Source organism: Melospiza georgiana, chromosome 1, assembly GCF_028018845.1.
Source record: "Melospiza georgiana isolate bMelGeo1 chromosome 1, bMelGeo1.pri, whole genome shotgun sequence".
Taxonomy (NCBI): domain Eukaryota; kingdom Metazoa; phylum Chordata; class Aves; order Passeriformes; family Passerellidae; genus Melospiza; species Melospiza georgiana.
This window is the reverse complement of record NC_080430.1, coordinates 9,403,931-9,416,823: the sequence shown is the minus strand read 5'-3', so window position 1 is coordinate 9,416,823 and position 12,893 is coordinate 9,403,931. Positions and strand designations below refer to the sequence as shown.

General features: G+C 44.4%; 1 protein-coding gene across 2 annotated transcripts in view; it reads right to left on the bottom strand.

Moving 5' to 3' along the window:
* Positions 1-5,169, bottom strand: part of DNAJB6 (DnaJ heat shock protein family (Hsp40) member B6) — a 57,158-nt gene extending 51,989 nt beyond the window's left edge. The window contains exon 1 of one of the 2 annotated variants that reach the window (XM_058020668.1): positions 5,088-5,169. The gene's annotated coding sequence lies outside the window, so the exon portion shown is untranslated. The remainder of the gene's footprint in view (positions 1-5,087) is intronic. The other variant, XM_058020675.1, reaches the window with a different exon arrangement.
* Positions 5,170-12,893: the final 7,724 nt, after the last annotated feature.

Genomic DNA, 12,893 nt, shown 5'->3' with positions numbered 1-12,893 from the left:
TGAGAAGCATTACAGAAGACAGATATATAGAGAACTCCAAACTTTCATAAGATCAGATGCCAGAGAAAAGCAAGTAATCGGACAAACAAGCGGCGGGGATGACAAAGCAGCACCCCAAACTAAATAGGGAATGGGGGAAAGCATCCAAACAAGAAATTCTTCAGAGCAGCCAGGAGGGAATTCAGACAGCAAGGGGCATGCGACCTTTGCAGTCAGCTCAGTCAGAAAAAGTTATCTATTTCTGGCCATGAAGCAATGGGCAGCACAGAGAGTCCTCAGAGATGCCAGAATAGCTCGAGCTCAGTGACTCCAGCAGTCACCTGGAGAGCAGGATGGAGCTCCAAACTCCTGATTCACAGAGTTCACAGAGCAGGCACTCATCAACATCCTCTGCAGGCCCCACAGCCACCCAGGTGCCAGCACCTGCTGCTTTCCATGGAGTTAACTAAAGGATTGCATCCTGCTGTCAGCTCTGCAGGAACAACCACCCTCCTCTGAAGGGTGAACTCACAAAAATCCACTGTGCTAACACAAAGTTTACCAGAACAGTTTACCAGAACATTTTTTAAGAGTAAGAATGCTAAGGAACAAATAAAGCTACCTATGAGTACAAGAACACAGAGTAAGAAAACCTGTGTAAGTTTTGTGATCAATAAACCTGACAAATACATTTAAACAAGGCACCAGCATTCATTTTTTCCTCCCACTTATACATACACAGTGCAAACTAAAGCACATTAACAGCTTCAATACTTTTAGCTTTTACTTACCTAAGCTTAGAAAAAATATCACAGTTTAACTTCACAGGCTCCTGAAATTTATTGTTTCACGGAAAAATGCCAATTTACCATATAATTTAAATTAATACGATGTACTTAAATAGCCATGTTTATGCTCATTATTTTAATACTCCCTCAGTATCCTCAGGAGATGAATTTAATAAAATGCACATTCCAAAAAGCTTAGTTTAATCTCATGTTTACAGCAAACATCCTGCCTGTATGTCAGACAGCAGAGTGGATTTGGATACAGTTGTTGTTATTATTGTACCAGTTCGCAGGGAGAAGGCAGCTGGGCTGGCTGCTTCACCTTGCAGCTCGTGTTCCATTGTGGAAAAGCCAGCAACAATAAAACTCCACCACAGCCAGACAAGAGGCACCTGACCAGGACACCCTCACCCCTCAAGGTGCTACCGAGAGTCCTGTCCACTGCTCTCCTCCCCAGGGACAGCAAGACAATTCTGGCAGGAATTACAGACCTGGTCTGCACTGCTGCCTGGCACATGGAAAGCCTGAAGAGGGCAACAAGTGAAAAACCGTTAAAAAAGAGTGAACCAACCAAAAATGGAAACAGAAGAAATACCAAAATCTTCATCTGTGAAAGAAATGTAAGGTGGCTAACAAAAACCAGGAAAGGATGCTGATCAGTCAACAGGCCACCCTCTCTCCTGCTTATCCATCTCATCTCTGATAAAGGGGGATTTATTCATGATCTTTCCTTAAAGCAAAGGAGCACTTTTCCAAAACAACTCAGGTGTCCAAATTTGGAATTGTGTCACAAATATCTGGAACACTGTCACTCTCCTAAAACTCACCATAAAAGGCTATTTTATACAAAGTAAAATAAAACCTTATTTTAAAATATATATGATCTGCCTATGAGTAAGCAATTAAAAACAGTGAAAGCCTCAACTGAAAAACATGGCCCAGAAAGTTTTAGGCAAATAATCTTATCAAACAGATGATCCTTTAGGGAAAAGAAAATAGTTCAAAGTTTCTACACATTTCTCCTGAAGTGTTTTTGAGTCATGATAACTTTATTTAACCCAAAGAAAAAGAAAAAGGAAAAAAAAGGTTCATTAAAGCAAACAGCAACTTTTGATAGGCTGTCACAGATTCAGACTACATTTTAAGAGAGAAAAAAAATTCTAATCAGAAAAATTAAAGTTTTAATAAAAAATAGCTGCAATGTAGCTATGAATGGCTTCAGACTTACTATATGGCCTTTAAGGTCCTTGTTAAGTACTGAGTCCTCACTAATACCAAGGGGATTTCAGTATTCAGAGAAAGAGAAAAGAAAGAGAAAACATAAAATCTACAACTAGTAACTGTAGGAGTGAAATGCATATGCATGAATTATTTCTTCCCTAGCACTTAAATAAATAAAGCAGAACGATTTCATTAAGTCTAAAGTAAGGAAAACCTAACATCCATTCAAATGTATTTCATTCAAAAGAAAATAGAATTTCAACTACCAATACCCTCAACTAGTTTTATTTTAAATCTATTTTGAAAGAAACAATCATCATACGCAAGATCCAACAAGTTTTGACAAAGCTAAGTAATTTCTCACTAATCCTTCCATTGCTTGAATAACACAAAGGAAAAGCTTTGTCATTAAATGTTTCCAGAACACAACTGAGGTTCTTTTACAAATGCTATTAGAGAAATGGAGCACTTCCTACTTAAGGAGCACAATGCTTAAACATAAACCTCAGCCAGCTAAGTCGAAAATTACAGCAACGAGTTCCCTTCAAAGCCAGCCTGACTGCACGGCTCAGGAGCGGTGGATGCGCTCTGGGAGGCTGGAGAGCCTCCTGTGCTGAGCTGTGCTGAGCTGCCCTGTGCTGTGCTCTCCCGTGCTGTGCTGTGCTCTCCCGTGCTGTGCTGTGCTGTCCCGTCCTGTGCTGTGCTGTCCCGTGCTGTGCCGGCAGCAGTCCCGAGCGGCCCCGGCCCCCGCGCTGACACCGCCGCCCGCTCCAGGCCAGGCCGCGACACCTCCGGCCCGGGGACACCGCAGTCACCGCCCCCGGCCCACGCAAGCTCCGCTCACAGAGCTCACTGCGCCACCGAGCTCGGCACAGGGGCAGAGCAAACCAAAAACCCGGTATTTATAGCTCACGTACTGTTAGGAACTCCTGTATTCTACATAAGATAATTATTCCATACATTCCAAAACTTCTAATGGATAAAAGCAAGAACACAGTCGGTAAAGAAATCTATTTAAAAACATCAGTCGCAAACCTCATTAACCCTCTAACTAAAACTTCACAAAAGTAAAGCCCTTACCTCCTTCTTCCCAAGCCCAGCCAAGAAAAATGAGCAAACTGCATCGATCTGGGAAGGACAGAGAATATACCAGAGAGAGAAGCTGCCTGGGTAAGAATCTGCTGCAGTTTGAAAGCACAAGTACTTAAAAGACAAGCTCGATGGAACTCTGCAGTTTACAGATTTAGTTTACATTATTAGTAGCACTGCAGTCTAAACAGTGCTGCCAATAAAAGCAGCAAGTTAAACTTCTACTCCAACAGAGATTCTTTAAGAAAATTTAATACTAATTTAACTTCCATTTTCAACACACTCTTATTCGCCACTGAGAAGTCAGCACAGGCGCCGAGGGGAGTACACAAAGTTAGAATAGTGTTGTGCAATAGTTAAAATTCTGGTTGTTTGCAATAAAAAAGTAATCACAGAGACAAGATCTGTAAATACATTTACTCATTGGTCCAAACAAATACATTTACTCATTGGTCTAAACAAATCTTCTTTGACAACATAATCCATCAAACTAAATGGTATTTTCACTACTAGGCTCTTGATCACCAGCTGAACATAAAATCCCTAACTGGAGTACAAGGATCTCCAAAGAGTAAACAAAAATTAAGGTCAGCAGGCAGCAGTGAGTGCAACCTCTGCTGCAGGACCGGAGAGGCAGAGCCTTGCTTCATCCCAGCTGTTCCCTTTGTGTCAGCACCTTGTTCTTATCACTTTTTGACACTTTATACCCTAAAAACCTTGACTTTGATCACTGACTATGCAATGACACAAGCCTAACCATTTGAACATTATAAACGCAGCTTTCATGTTACCGTGTCTAAATAAGCAGCAGTTTATAATTATTACAATTTAGAACTTATTTGTTCAGTATTTAGAATTATTTCTAACACCTTTTTTAGCACACCAAGGAGAGCTCAGGCAGCAACACAACACAAAGTGTTGGTGCAAACAAGAACGCGAGTTCTAAATCCAGCCCACAGCCCCCTCCGGAGCGCAACAAATACTGAGGACAAACAGCGTTCCTTACCTGGCAGTGTCAGCTTTCAACTCAGCTCGGAACCTGGCAACAGCGAACTCAAAACACCCGACCTCTGCCGACCTCACCCACAACAAACCTCCCTGCTGCCCCTATCCCGAGCAGTAAACACTGAGCGAACGTATCGGAACTGCTTCCATCGGGGGGAAACACAGCGCGTTTGGCTTGGGATCATCAGGGGTGGAAAATGCCGCTGAGATCATCCAGCCCAAACATCCCCCGGCACCATCCCTTAATCGCTAACCCAGCCAGCGCCACATCCAGGCGCTCCCGAACACCTCCGGGGATGGTGACCCCGCCGCCGCCCTAGGCAACCCATTCCAATGCCTGACCACCCTAAACGCGAAATATCCAACACATTATCTAATCGTATATCTAACACATTATCTAATCAAGTACGTAATACATTATCTGGTCTGATCTCCCCCTACTCATCTCAAGGCCATTCCTCCGGTGCTCTCACTGCAGGCACGGCCCGCAGCTCACCCCCCTCTCCGTTCAGGCACTGTAGAGAAAGGAAAACGCAACACCGCTCGCAAGCCGCCAAGGCAGCACCCCGCGACAAAAAGCGCTTTAAGGACAAGGTCTGTTCAACGAAACGAGGCTCGCCCTCATCCCCTGCGAACTGACACCACTGTGAGCAAGGAATGGAAAGCCGGAATTTATTTTCTGCCTCGCGGCGAGCAGGCGGCAGCGCGGGCTGGCACCGAACGTCCCGGCGTTTGTCCCGCTCCGAGTGCCGGGGGGAGCCCAGGGCAGCCGCTCCCTCCCCGAGCTCGCTGCGATCCCCGAGTCCCGCCAAGGCCGGGCACAGCCCGCACGGCAGCCGAGGCCGATCCAGCACTGCGGGGCCTGCGCCGGCCGCGCCGCGAGGCCCCGCTACCAGGGACGCCGCTGCCGAGCACGGCAGCCTGGCCAAGCGCCCGCTCCCCGCTGCCCCTGCCTCCCGCACGGCCGCGGCCTGGCGGCCCCGGGCCCGTCCGCCCCGCACTCACCCGCCGGTGCCTGCCGAGCGCGGCCGCCGCTCCCGCCGCTTCCCTCCCGCCGCTCCCGCCGGGACAAACGGCAGCGGCCACAAACAGGAAGCGCCGCCAGCGCGCGCCGTCACTTCCGCCCCGCCGCTTCCGGAAGCTTCTCGAACGGCCCCGCCGGGTGTCCCGTGCGAGCGGAGAGCGCCCCCTGCCGGCCGCCGGCGGCGCTGCACCGGGGCGGGGCGGGGCCGAGGGAAGGGCGGGGCTGCCACTGGGGCGGGGCTTCGTGAGGGCAGGGGCGGGGCTTCGTGAGGGCAGGGCTCCGGCGGGGCAGGGTCATTGCGCATTTGTTTGAGCACCGCGCGTTTTAAACAGCGATGGCTGCTCCCGGCTCCACAGAACCACAGCCTGTCTGGTGGGCATGGTTGTGTTCGGTCACGGGCTGCAAACAGCCATGGCTGCTCCCGGCTCCAACAGAGTCACAGCGTGTCTGGTGGGCATGGTTGTGTTCGGTCACGGGCTGCAAACAGCCATGGCTGCTCCCGGCTCCACAGAACCACAGCCTGTCTGGTGGGCATGGTTGTGTTCGGTCACGGGCTGCAAACAGCCATGGCTGCTCCCGGCTCCACGGAATCACAGCGTGTCTGGTGGGCATGGTTGTGTTCGGTCATGGGCTGCAAACAGCCATGGCTGCTCCCAGTTCCACAGAATCACAGCGTGTCTGCTGGCCATAGTGCTGGTGTTCAGTCACGGCATGGACTCTCAGAGGTTTTTTCTGACAATGTGATTTTGTGAAGCAATGCTCGGGTGGGCAGCTGAGGGGAAAGGAGAAGGGGAAAGAATAATGTTAAGAAATATTCTTTGATTAGGGTGAGTTTGGCTGCTAGAAGTGAGATGACAAAATTTCTTCCCCTTCTGGGTCTTTACTCTCAAAAACTGGGATTGCCAAGAGGATGGGCCAGGCTCTGCTCGGTGGCTCCCAGCAACAGGAGATGAAGCAATGGGCAGAAACTGAGGCACAGAAACTCCACCTGAACATGAGGAAGAACTTCTTTACTGTTTTCTCCTTCTACTTGAATTCTTTACTTCTTTACTGCACTGGAACAGATTGCCCAAAGAAGCTGTGGAGTCTCTCCCTTGCTGGATATTCCAGAACCATCTGAACACAGTTCTGTGTTGTGTGCTTTGGGTGACCTTGCTTGAGCAGGAGGTTGGACCAGATTGACCCTTCCAGCCTGACCCATTCTGGGATTCTGTGGGGAGAAATGCAAAAAGTGATGCCTAGGTGTGGTGCTGTAGGAAAAGTTGAAAAACCAATAATTTTAAGGAACAGTCTTTGAATAGGTGAGTTTGGGTGCTCAAGGTGAGATGACAAAAATTTTTCCCCCTTGTGTGTTTTAGCTGTAGTCTCAAATGTTATATAACTCTGGCACACAATTCCTTTGAGGTCAGATTCCTCTCCATGCATGTAGCACCTGGACAGAGCCCTGTGCTGGGTGAATGTATTGGAGCGTCCTTTGTGTTATATTCAAGTATGTGGTCTTCTGAGTGCCATGGCTGACAGCAAAGTTATTATGCTGTTTTTAAAATGTGGATTTCATCCATGCTTTAAATTGCTGTAAAATTATATTTCTTGTTCCTTATTTAAAAAGTGGAGGCATTAATTTATACATCACCAAAGTGAAGTTAGAGAGTTTTCACGCCTAAAATGCATGCTTCCCAAATAAAGTCAATTAAAAGGCTTAGGAAGTTCATTATTTAGGAAGTGTTTGTGCGGGAATGGGGTCAGTTCAAAAAGACAAAAGCCAGCTTGGAATAAGGCAGAGTAAAACCTAAAACAAATCAGCAGGACAAGTAGTAGGACAACCCTAAGTATAGGTTTGGTGCTTTGGAGAAATGCAAGCTTCAAAAGAAATACTGTTGATGCTAAGTTGTGGTTATGGAAACAATTCTTCAAAATTAGAGCAGAGGGACACCTCACTCCATTATTAGTTTCTCATCAGCAAGGAGCTGTGGAGTCCCAGTCGTTGATCCACTTGGAAAGACAAAACCAAAGGATTTGTAGGTTAGACTGGCTCTTCCTATGGGTGAGGTTCACACCTCAGCATTCACAGCCTGGCAAAGGCAAAGGCAGGTCAGTACTGTCAGGTGTGGGAGGAGACCATATAAAATTTTGATTTAATCCTTTAAACATTTCTTGATGTGGAAATAATGGTTTTTTCCCCCATCCTTTCATAACTGATTGCAGGGGAGAAAATGAAGGGTCCTGTTGCAGACATTTTTTATGAAAAATCCTTTCCTTAAGATTTTGCCTCCGGAGAAGCTGAGAGGCCTCAGGAACAAAATGTAAACTTTGATAATCTGCTGCTGTGGAATGCAACAAGTAAATCTTTGATTAGCTCATGTTAAATGTTTGTAATTAATAACCAATCACAGCCCGGCTGGCTTGGGCTCTCTGTCTGAGCCACAAACCTTTGTTATCATTCCTTGCTATTCTATTCTTAGCTAGCCTTCTGATGAAACCCTTTCTTCTATTCTTTTAATACAGCTTTAATGTAATATATATCAAAAAATAATAAATCAGCCTTCTGAAACATGGAGTCAGATCCTCATCTCTTCCCTCATCCAAGAACCCCTGTGAACACGGTCACAGGGTCCTAAAGCCTGAGCTGCAGCAAACAAGACAGAAGTTGCACAAGGCAATTTCTTTCCTTTAATAATTTAAAGAACAGATTTTATATTTACAGTTAAGTTATGATGGATGCCAACCATAAAACTTTGTGTTTATCCAAGCAAACAGAACATGGCAAAGAAGCATGATTCCATATGGAACTAGAGGGTTGGAATCCAAACACTGCCTGCATCAATGCAACCAGGACCATGGCTTCTTTAACACAATTGTTATCATTACATTAATCTGCCCAGAGATTTTCTAACACTGTTCTGACTCTAGACAGAATAGCCCTCATTCAGCATCCTTCTGATATAGGAAAAATATTTGGGAAGGCTTACAGACCAATTTTGCATTTGGAGAAAGGAAGGTATGAGAAGGTAAAGTGCCTCAGCAAAACACTGAGAATGTAAATAAATGTTTCCTAACAAAGTTATAGATGAAAACAAAAGACTGTATAATTCAAAAATATATTTTAATTGGTTTATGCTTTTCTTTGAAGAAGACATTTCCCAAGACTTCTCAGAATGGGCATTTTACAGAGCCACCAATTACAAATATAATTTAATAGGGCACCTCTTTTTTTAATTTATGATCATTGATAGCTCAGATTATCACTAATACTGAACAATAATAAGAATTATTTACTTTTTTAAAGTTTGCTCCAATTGTGCACATGATATTTAGTTTTCTGGTCTCTGTTACAGGGAATGGCAGGTGATTTCAGTTAAAATAGCCCATGGCAAAACCCAGCAGAAGAGGCACTGCAGGGGGCACTGAAGCACATCCATCCAGGGCTGCCCTGGTTGAACTTCACGTGGTTGGTGATTGCCCAGCCCTCGGATTTGTCTGGGTCTCTGCAGGGCCTCTCTTCCCTCAAGGGAGGCAGCAACTCCTCCCAGTTTAGTGTCCCTGGCACACTCAGTGTCCCTTCCAGCCCTACATCCAAGTCATTTGTGAGGATGTTGTTCCACAGGGCTGAGGCTGGGCCCTGTGGAAGCCCACTGGGGACAGGACACCAGCCTGGTGTGACCCCCTCCACTGGAACCCTTTGTGCTGACCCTGAGCCCATTGCTCACCCAGCCCAGGCTGTGTTTATCCAGCTGTGTGCTGGACACTTTGTCCAGAAGGATCCTGGGAGAGACACTACTGAAAGTTTTGCTGAAATCCAAAAGGATTACATAACTGGCTCATTAACATTTTTAATTAGTTCTATTTATAGGACTAATAAAATTGAAAAGCTTTTAGATTCAGAAAACCTTCAAAGGTATTTGCAGAAGTATGAAGTCAAAGCATCCTGTGTTTTTATGGCTTGCTGCTTGCAGCAGAAGCCTGGAGAACTGTGTTGAGGGACATTAAATCTGATGTTGCTGGCAGAGCATCAACATTCCAGTAACAAAAGTTCTGGTGGGTCTGTTAAAGCTGGTATCAGAGATCCAGGCTGGTATCCAAGTGCTGAGCCATTGAGTCAGGATAAACACTGCTATCAAACAATCTTAATTGTTTGAGATCTTTCAACTCTCCTCTGGGAACATGAGGGAAAGGTCTGGTCACTTCACCCAACTTCAGCTGTCTCACACATCCAGTTTGAGGCACTGACTGTGAAGAGAGAGGAGAGGGCACCTCCAGGGCACAGTTCATCCCATCCTCTTTGGAGAGGGCGGAATTTTTGCTTTTGTGTCTCAGCACAGAAGGAGCCTCCTGCCAGAGCTCTGTCCTGGGGCTGCCTGTTCTCCCCAGGTGCCTCACAGCCACCCCACAGATGCCTGAAGCTCAGTGAGATGAATTCAGCCCTAACTGGGAGCTATAACCTAATGATGGAAATCACGTGGCAGCATTCCAGGAGGTATTGGCAATTCACATAGTTCCCAGATTCTTTTTTTAAACCATCTTTTATGATTTGTGGAGGTCAATTATATAAAGCCCATCAGAACACAAGAAATGCTTGAAAATGCTGCATTAGAGAGACATTAATATTAATCCTCCTGAGGTGGAAATGGCTGTAGCCTTCCCAGCCTGCTGCTCTGCCCTGCTGCTTAATGCAACTGGTTTTTCTATTTACAGATTCTATTTTTGGTGTTAACAAAGAATATGAGCATATGTATCAAAGACTGTTCTCATGTCATCTAATTATAGCACTGCTGGCAAACTAATTCTGGAAAGTGGCACTTAATTAAATATAAGCATTAACTTTTTGCTGATAGTTTATCAGAAACAATTAGACTTGAAATATGGGCAATACACCTTGAGTTTGAAACTTTCACTAGAAGCATTAAAAGCACAAAATAACCCATTTTCCCCAGCATTCTCCAGTGTTTGCCTGTCAAGCACAACCTCAGTTTTCATTGGTACAGTGTGTCTTAGGTAATCTAGAGGCTGCAAGTTTATCTGGACTCCTCTTTGTGTGCAGAAGCCTGAGCTAAGTGGATGCTTTTGAAAGTGGTTAAACAACTTCAGCATAATTGATGTTTTTGCCAATTCCTCCTGAAATATCAGGTGTATTCTGCTGATTATTTGGGATCTGCACACAACAACCCAGCAACTACTGGGGGCAGTCAGAGGATCTCACAGCTTATGCCAAGTGCTTATTCTTTGCAAGGACAGCTTGATCAGCATTTATGTTCATTACCTTGATCAGGGCTATGCTTTTTTCTCCATATGACAATGTGAAATATCAGTTAATTCTATGTAATTTTTCATCTATAGCCAAATAGATCTACCAGATAATTATACCTGAAGTATCTCTGTAGAACTTTGAGCTCTGCTGCCTTTTGCCTGAAAAGTGAAAAGGGGAAAAAAGAAAAATAGAGCTTAATGAAAATAATTCTTAAGACACAAGGGCTAAAAGAAACAATTCCTTCAGCAGGTTTGTTTGACAACATACAGCAAAACTACATAGCAACTGAGGAGAGATGCTTGTCCCAGGTCTAACATTTGGGCAAGCAGCAGTAGCAGGAGGATCTGAAATAACACCATCTGGTGAATGCCTGCTTCTCTCTTCAGCAATCAAGAACTATGTGTAACTATAAACAAGGAATAAAATAGAAATAATGCAAAACTACTTTTCAGTTAAATGTTACACAGAATGAACAAACAGCTGCTCTGGGAATGCAGAAAAGAATGATGTTAAATATAGTAGGAAATTCGAGCACGCTGCTCCTATAAATACATGAAGCAACTCTGCAAACAGAATGTGATTCTGCAGAGCTGTGGACAGGGAGGCTTAGACTCAGAGTGGAGAGCAATTCTGGCAATAAATGTGATTTAACCATCACACAGGAAGAGCTCATCCCTTGATAGTGAAATCAAGCTGCAGGACATCTGTGCCTGTCTTTATGTACCATTTTTTGCCAGTCAGAATTCCCATGTTTCTCCTGTTTGTCTGATGTGCTTTGCTGAATTCTGGGCTACTTGACCTTCAGAAGATTCAAAATACAAGGGTTTGCACAAGAGGTTGCACTTGGGTGTTTGACACTGCTGGTGGCAGAAGCAAATAGACATTTAGGTGTTTTAACATTAGTCCTATGGTTTTTATATCAATGTTTAGCATCCTATCTATAAAAATTTGTGAAAAAATAATTCAGAACTCAGTTTTTACCAAGTCTGTTATTTTACATTGATAAAAGATTTGCAAAATCCTTGGAAAGTCAAAGCAGCAGTGGAGGTTGAAAAAGCAAAGCCACAAAATCTTAAATCCAACCTTACCTGGTAAGTGCCACTGATTAACAACCACAGGAATGTGACAAGGAGGAGATTTACTGTCACTTAACTCAGTCCTCAGTCACATCAAAGTCCACAGAAGGAATTTTGAAGATGCTTCTGGGGTCACTAACAAGCAAGGCAGAGAAAGATGGTTACAGTCTTGGAAGCTGTGTCATAGGATAGGAGGAGAGGCTGAGAGAGCTGATGTTGTTCAGCCTGGAGAAGACTCAGATTCCTTAATATTGCCCCACAGGACAAGAGGCAATGGGCACAAACTGGAATACAAGAAATGTGTTTAAACCTGATTTAAAAGGTTTTATTGTGAAGTCAATTGAACACTGAAAACAAGTTGCCCAGAGAAATTGTGGATTCCCCATCCAAGAAGACATTCAGAACTCCGCAGGTGAAGGTCTTGCCCACCCTGCTGTAGGTGACCCTGCTTTGAGCTGGAGTTGGAGTAGGTGATCTCCAGACATTCCCCTGACTTCAGCTACTCGGTGTTCTCTTTAATGGATTCAGCTTGTGTAACTTCATGATCACTTCTTGCCTTGTATTGTCCCTCTACACACATGAGAAATTTATTGCCCTTTCCAGACTACCAGATACATACTGAAAAACAGGTCAGATACATGGGCATTTGTGCTTTTATTAATGTTACAAATTAGGAAATGCCCTACAAGAGGAGTTTTCTGTAGTTTTATGTTTACCACATTTTTAGTAGCAGGTAAGCTGAAGCATTTATGCTGCTATTTCTAAACAGTCAAAAAGAAATATGCACAATACTAACTTTATAAATATTAAAGTAGAACTAAAATTGTTTTTAACAATGAAAATAATAAATAAGCAAAGGGAAGCAGGTAAGTCTAATTATCAAAGGAGATAAAACTAAATTGCACCTTCAAAGGAGCCCACATGTGCTAGAATTCCAGAAGCTGAAAGAAATTTTTGTGTTTGCTGACAGCGTAGCATTCCTCACTAACAATTACAGCTTCTCAGACTTCTATCCATGGAGTTTTATTCTTTCCAAAGATTCTGAAAGAAGTTTTTACAAAACAGAGCAAGTGCATTGTTTGGAAGACACCCTGAACAAAGGTAACCCTCAGAGCTGCGGCTTCCTTGGCAGAGTGGGGAATCACAGCTCAACAGCTGAAGGTAGGAACCATCCCAAAGCAGAACCACAGGAATGTTTGGAAAACAGTGGAGACTGAGGCCAGCCATGAACCCAGCCCTGCCAATCCCAGCACTGAACCAAGCCCCTCAGTGACACATCTCCAGGAATTTGAAATTCCTCCATGAATGTGACTCCAGCACTGCCATGGGTGGCCAGTTCCATCAGTACTACCTTTGAAATCAACTAGCAGTTTAATATTAGATTTAGAAACTATTCAGAACCATCAGTTTTTAACAAGAGAATGCCCAATTTACTGCAAAAAAAATGAAAGAGTGTTTCTGCAGAG